General features: G+C 45.7%; 1 non-coding gene across 1 annotated transcript; it reads left to right on the top strand.

Annotated features, from left to right (window-relative positions):
- Positions 1–1815: 1815 nt before the first annotated feature.
- On the top strand, positions 1816–1979 carry LOC129705122 (U1 spliceosomal RNA). The gene has a single exon (XR_008724854.1). It is a non-coding gene; the product is annotated as a U1 spliceosomal RNA (small nuclear RNA).
- Positions 1980–6567: the final 4588 nt, after the last annotated feature.

Here is a 6567-nt window from a genome sequence, read left to right as displayed (position 1 = left end):
CTTGAGTTATGAGGAGTGGGATTGTATCGGTTGTGATCAACACAAAATGCGGGGGTAACTCAACGGGCCAGGCAGCAACCCTGGAGAACATGGATAGGTGACGTACAGTGCCCTCCATATTGTTTGGGACAAAGACCCATCTTTTAATTTATTGCCTCTATTTGAGATTTGTAATAGAAAAAAAATCACATGCAGTTAAAGTGCACATTGTCAGATTTTATGAAAGGCCATTTTTATACATTTTGGTTTCACCACGTAGAAATAACAGCTGTGTTTATACATAGTCCCCCCATTTCAGGGCACTATAATGTTTGGGACACATGGATTCACAGGCGTTTGTAATTGCTCAGGTGTGTTTAATTGCCTCCTTAATGCAGGTATAAGAGAGCTCTCAGCATCTAGTCTTTTCCTCCAGTCTTTCCACCACCTTTGGAAACTTTTATTCCAGTTTATCAACATGATGACCAAAGTTGTGCCAATGAAAGTCAAATAAGCCATTACGTGTCAAAGAAACAAGAATAAAACTGTTTGAGACATCAGCCATACCTTAGGCTTACCAAAATCAACTGTTTGGAACATCAATAAGAAGAAAGAGAGCACTGGTGAGCTTACTAATCACAAAGGGACTGGCAGGTCAAGGAAGACCTCCACAGCTGATGACAGAAGAATTCTCACTATAATAAAGAAAAAAAAACAAACACCTGTCCGACAGATCCGAAACACTCTTCAGCAGTCAGGTGTGAATTTGTCAATGACCACTGGCCGCAGAAGACTTAATGAACAGAAATACAGAGGCTACCACTGCAAGATGCAAACTACTGGTTATCCACAAAAATAGGATGGCTGGATTACAGGTTGCCAAGAAGTACTTAAAAAAGCAACTACAGTTCTGGAAAAAGGTCTTGTGGACAGATGAGACGAAGATCAACTTATATCAGAATGATGGCAAGAGCAAAGTATTGATTCCTCACTGCAGCCATTAGGCTATTAAACACTCCAACCTGAAATAAGTTCTGAAGTACTATTATTGTGATTATTGCACTATTATTGTTTGTTTGCTTTTTATGTGTACGCGTGCGTGTGTGATTTTACACAAACTGAACTTTTTTTCTCATTTATTATATTGTTTACAATGTACTATATTTACATATTCTCATAGGACAGGCAGCATAACAGTGAGTTATTCCAGCTCTTCGGTCTATCTTCGGTTTAAACCAGCATCTGCAGTTCCATCCTACACATGTCTGCATATTCCGCTGTGTTGCTGCAAGTAAGGATTTCATTGTTTTTTCTGGGACAAATGACAATAAAACACTCTTAACTTTTGACGTCTCGGACGAAGCTCTGCGAATTGGAGGAACAGCATTGGGCAGCTTACAACCCAACGGAGGAGACCTCTTGCACAGTCTGTGACCTTGTCTTCAAAGGCCCTGGTTGTGTGTGTCCTGACCATGGTGGGTGCAGAGGCACAGAGTGGGCATGCATTGGATTCGCAGCCACATCAGTGAATGAAACACGGGCGGTGGAGCACACTGACACCTGGAGGCAACGTTCAGTAACTACAAGTCGGCCGCCATTCGGCAAACGCTGCTTCCTTTTAAGGAAGAAATGCAAATTCAACGAGCTGCAAAGAAAGCAAGAAAATGTGTAAAAGATCAGTAGTAAAACGAGCAATGAAAGGCGGAACGTGAACGGCGTATGTCCTTTGGTCTGCTTTCAGCATTCAAATGCAAGATGATATTTTTTGAACATGCCTCGTGCTGCCCGTAAAGAGCGAGGGTAGAGGATGGCAGGGAATGGCTGCATTGATCTAGCATAATTACCTGGCAGGGGAGAGACTGTGATCACCAAGGCTGCTCACCCAGGACGAGGCTATCCCATTGCACTCTGGGAGTGCTGACGCCTGCGATGTCCCCAAATGCGGGATACTCGACTGCATTTTTTTTGGTAGTGGGGGACTGCGTTCGCGCTCTCCCCTGATTTAAAAAATAAAAATAGAACTAGTGCATATGAATTAAATGCTGGAGTATTGTTGGTGTTGCAGTTTAGGTGTTGTCTGTACATAGTTTTAATGTTCTCCCTGTGACCTACATTTCCTCCCATACTCCAAAGGTTTGAAGCAAAGATTATAGAGGAGCAAGATAGACCACTCCTCGAAAAACGCGTAGTATGACGTGTGTGATCGTCGACGTCATTTTTCGAGGCATTTATTGGGCTTCCACCACACTGTCATGGCGTCCTTATCTAAATCTACATCTCACTGCTCTGCTATCAATTGTTCTAATCGTAAATCTAAACGACCAGATCTGTCATTCTGTAGGTTCCCCAATAAAAAAGAAAGGTGAGAAAATATTTTTATTATTTTCAGTCGATATTCTGTCGTGAAAATGTTATTTTCTGTTCTCCCATCAACGGCCATTGGGAAACTGGGTTTGGCGGTACATTAGAAAGTTATTAGACTTATTTTTAATAGATCTTTACTTATCATAATAATAAAGACAATTTTAACACTTCTGTACATTTTTGGTTTTGTTCTTGTAAGGGATTGGCCTTCACAATATGGCACGCGGGACACACCAGTGACCAGGAGATTTTTCGAGCTCAGATGCAAGTCCGAGAATGGGCGGCTGTTACCCATTATATCCCTCGAATTGTCGAGACATCACAAGCAAAGATCACAAGCCCGCCGTGAAGAAGGGTGCAATCAAATATTATACAACTCTGCTCTATCATCTTTGGGTGCAATGGTGGGCCGGGGGGTTCGGTGGCGGCGGCCGCAATCAAAGATACTAGAGGAGCTCTGCTCTATAATCTTTGGTCGGAATGGGACGGCTGCGCGTTATAATGTGCTATCGTTCCACTCTCCCTCTCCCCCTTCTCCCTGTCCCCCTTCTCCCTCTCCCCTTCTCCCTCTCCCCCCTTTTCCCCTTCTCCCGTCCCGCTTCTCCCTCTCCCCCTTCTCCCTGTCCCCCTTCTCCCTCCCTCCCTTCTCACTCTCTCCCCTTTTCCCCTTCTCCCTCCCCCTTCTCCCTCTCCCCCTTCTCCCCCCTTCTCCTTCTCTTCTCTCGATCTCTCTCTCCCCTCGCTCCCATCTCTTCTCTCGATCTCTCTCTCCACTCTCTTCTCTCCATCTCTCTCTCCCTATCTTCTCTCGATCTCTCTCTCTCTCCCCCTCTCTTCCCTCGATCTCCCTCCCTTCCCTCTCTCCCTCCCTTCCATCTCTCCCTCCCTTACCTCTTCGTGAGAGTTGGCAGCTCTGCTATGCCTTGGGTCCAAAAGAGGATAGAAAGAAAATACTTAATGGTCTTTGTAAGAAGATTTTAATAAGCTCTTCTACATTTAAGGTAAATTGACATATTAGAGTCAAAAAGCATCTTCAATATACAGGTCTCTCCACAAAACTGAAAACAATTGCATTTAAGTGATATATCATCCATTGTTCAGGCATGTAGCACTAGGTTACAATAAACTTCCTACATATTCCAGGAATGCATCTCATAAAAATGGGAGAGGCTTAAATGCATTGTAAAATCATAAATCCATGTTGACTTGGACTAATCCTTTTACTGCTATCCAAATGCCCCATTATTACATCTTTAATAATTGACTCCAGCATCTTTCACACCACCAAAGTCAGGCTAACTGGTCTGTAATTCCCCGTTTTCTCTCTCGCTCCTTTCTTGAAAAGTGGGATAGCATTAGCTATCCTCCAATCCACAGGAACTGATCGTAAATCTATTGATCGTTGGAAAATGATCATATGTATAAATATATATGTATGTGTATATATGCATGTATGTGTATATGTATATGTGTGTATATATGTATGTTTATATGTGTGTATGTATGCATATAAATGTATCCATATGTATGCGTGTATTTGTATGTGTGCATATGTATGTGTATACGTATGTATGTATGTGTATATATGTATGTGTGTATATATGTATGTGTATATATATGTGTGTATCTATCATATCATATAATATATAAAACTCAAATCAGTCCGCCTGCAGTACGGATCCCTTCCTGCCTTTTGATTCGTTCCCGTCGTGTGATGTCACAATGCCCAATGCTCGCAGATGTCCAATCGGGATGGATCCATTTACATATGCCTTTGCACCAGCCCCAGCCCCTGGTGACCGTGTCATCGTGTGATGTCACAATGCCCAAAGACATTATTGCCATAGAGGGAGTACAGAGACGGTTCACCAGACTGACTCCTGGGATGGCAGGACTTTCATATGAAGAAAGACTGGATAAACTCGGCTTGTACTAGCTAGAATTTAGAAGATTGAGGGGTGATCTTATAGAATCTTATGTTTCTATGTTTCCCTCTCCTCACCCCTGTCCCTCTCCCACCCATCCCTCTCCCACCCATCCCCCTCTTCCCCCACCCCCTTCACTTTCTACTACCCACCCCACCCCCTTCCCTCTCCCCCCCGCCCCCTTCCCCTATCCCTCTGTCCCTCTTCCATCACTCCCGCTACCCCTCTCCACCTCCCTCCCCACTCTTCCACTTCTCTCCCCCTTCCCCTCCACTCTCCCTCCCGACTCTTTCCCCTCTTTCTAATCTGAATGGAGCTGTGTATTGCATGCTCATCAATTGAAATTATCAACAATAGGATTTAAAGTTTTGGAGTTATGCTGCAAGCAAACAGGGCCTTCGGCTGAACTTGCTTATGGCAACCAAGTTGCCCCGTTTACCCATATCCTACCTACCTGCATTTGGTTCATCTATCTATCTATCTATCTATCTATCTATCTATCTATCTATCTATCTATCTATCTATCTATCTATCTATCTATCTATCTATCTATCTATCTATCTATCTATCTATCTATCTATCTATCTATCTATATATAAAACTCAAATCAGTCCGCCGTCCGCCTGCAGTACGGATCCCTTCCTGCCTTTTGATTCGTTGATGGCTGCTCCTTCCTATCAGCTTCCAACACACTTCGAAACAAAGTTGCAAGACAGGAACACTGAACTTTTCACTGCTGCAGCAGGCAGGGGAGGTGCAATTGAGGGAGGCAGGGGAGTGCTGGAAACTTACATTTGGCAACGGCTTCAATTCCATTGGAGGAGACGGGTGCATGGTGGAATGTTGGGTTGGGGGAATCACACCATTGGGGGAGCAGACCCAACGGGTCTGCACTTGGTCTAGTTAATATATAAAATTCTCGTCCCATCTGACCGCCTGCCGTCCGGTGCCCTTCCTGCCTTTTGATTCGTTCCCGCCGTGCGATGTCACAATGCCCGATGCTCGCAGACGTCCAATCGCGATGCCCGACGCTCACAGATGTCCAATCGGAATGGATCCATTTACATGTACGGCTTCCGGCCGCATTTCTTCCTTTGATTCCCTGCAACTCCGAAACCAGACGCAGAATCGCCGACATCTTTTCCATTTCGGTAGATATTTCACTTTTCTTTCTAAGTATCCGCTCCTCATTACATTTCGTCGTGTTTAAGTACACGTTTTTAATCAAATCCCCCCTCCCCCCCCCCCCAATATTTCAAAAATAAACTGGCTTCTCACCCATAGAAGCAGCACCAGCCCCTGGTGAACGTTCCATCGTGTGATGTCACAATGCCCAATGTTCAAAGACATTCTTGCCATAGAGGGAGTACAGAGAAGGTTCACCAGACTGATTCCTGGGATGTAAGGACTTTCATATGAAGAAAGGCTAGATAGACTCGGCTTGTACTCGCTAGAATTTAGAAGATTGAGGGCAGATCTTATAGAAACGTACAAAATTCTTAAGGGGTTGGACAGGCTAGATGCAGGAAGATTGTTCCCAATGTTGGGGAAATCCAGAACAAGGGGTCACAGTTTAAAGATAAGGGGGAAATCCTTTAGGACAGAGATGAGAAAAACATTTTTCACACAGCGAGTGGTGAATCTCTGGAATTCTCTGCCACAGAAGGTAGTTGAGGCCAGTTCATTGGCTATATTTAAGAGGGAGTTAGATGTGGCCCTTGTGGCTAAAGGGGATCAGGGGGTATGGAGAGAAGGCAGGTACAGGATACTGAGTTGGATGATCAGCCATGATCATATTGAATGGTGGTGCAGGCTCGAAGGGCCGAATGGCCTACTCCTGCACTTAATTTCTGTTTCCCTCTCCTCACCCCTCTCCCTCTCCCACCCATCCCTCTCTCCCCCACCCCCCCTTTCCCTCTCTACCTCACCCCCTTCCCTCTCTCCACCCGCCCCCTTCCTCCTACCCCTCTGTCCCTCTTCCATCACTCTCCCTACCCCTCTCCTCCTCCCTCCCCACTCTTCCACGTCTCCCCCTTCCCCCTCCACTCTCCCTCCCCACTCTTTCCCCTCTCTCCCCCCACCCCCCTCTCCTCCCTCCCTCCCCATCCCCCCCTCCCCCACATCTCTCTCCCCATCCCCCTCTCTCACCCCCTACCCCGTTCTCCTTTCCCTCCCAAATCTGTCCCGGTCCTCCTCCTCCTCGCCCCTCCCTCCCCTCTTCTCACCCCCCCCCCCCCCCCCCACCTGTGAGTTTGGGGGGTGGTTAATTTGAGTGTGATTGAGTTGGTGTGGACTCGGT

The sequence above is a fragment of the Leucoraja erinacea genome, chromosome 1, assembly GCF_028641065.1.
Source record: "Leucoraja erinacea ecotype New England chromosome 1, Leri_hhj_1, whole genome shotgun sequence".
Classification (NCBI taxonomy): Eukaryota; Metazoa; Chordata; class Chondrichthyes; order Rajiformes; family Rajidae; genus Leucoraja; species Leucoraja erinaceus.
Note: the sequence above shows the minus strand (reverse complement) of the source record. Positions and strands in the feature narration are given on the sequence as shown.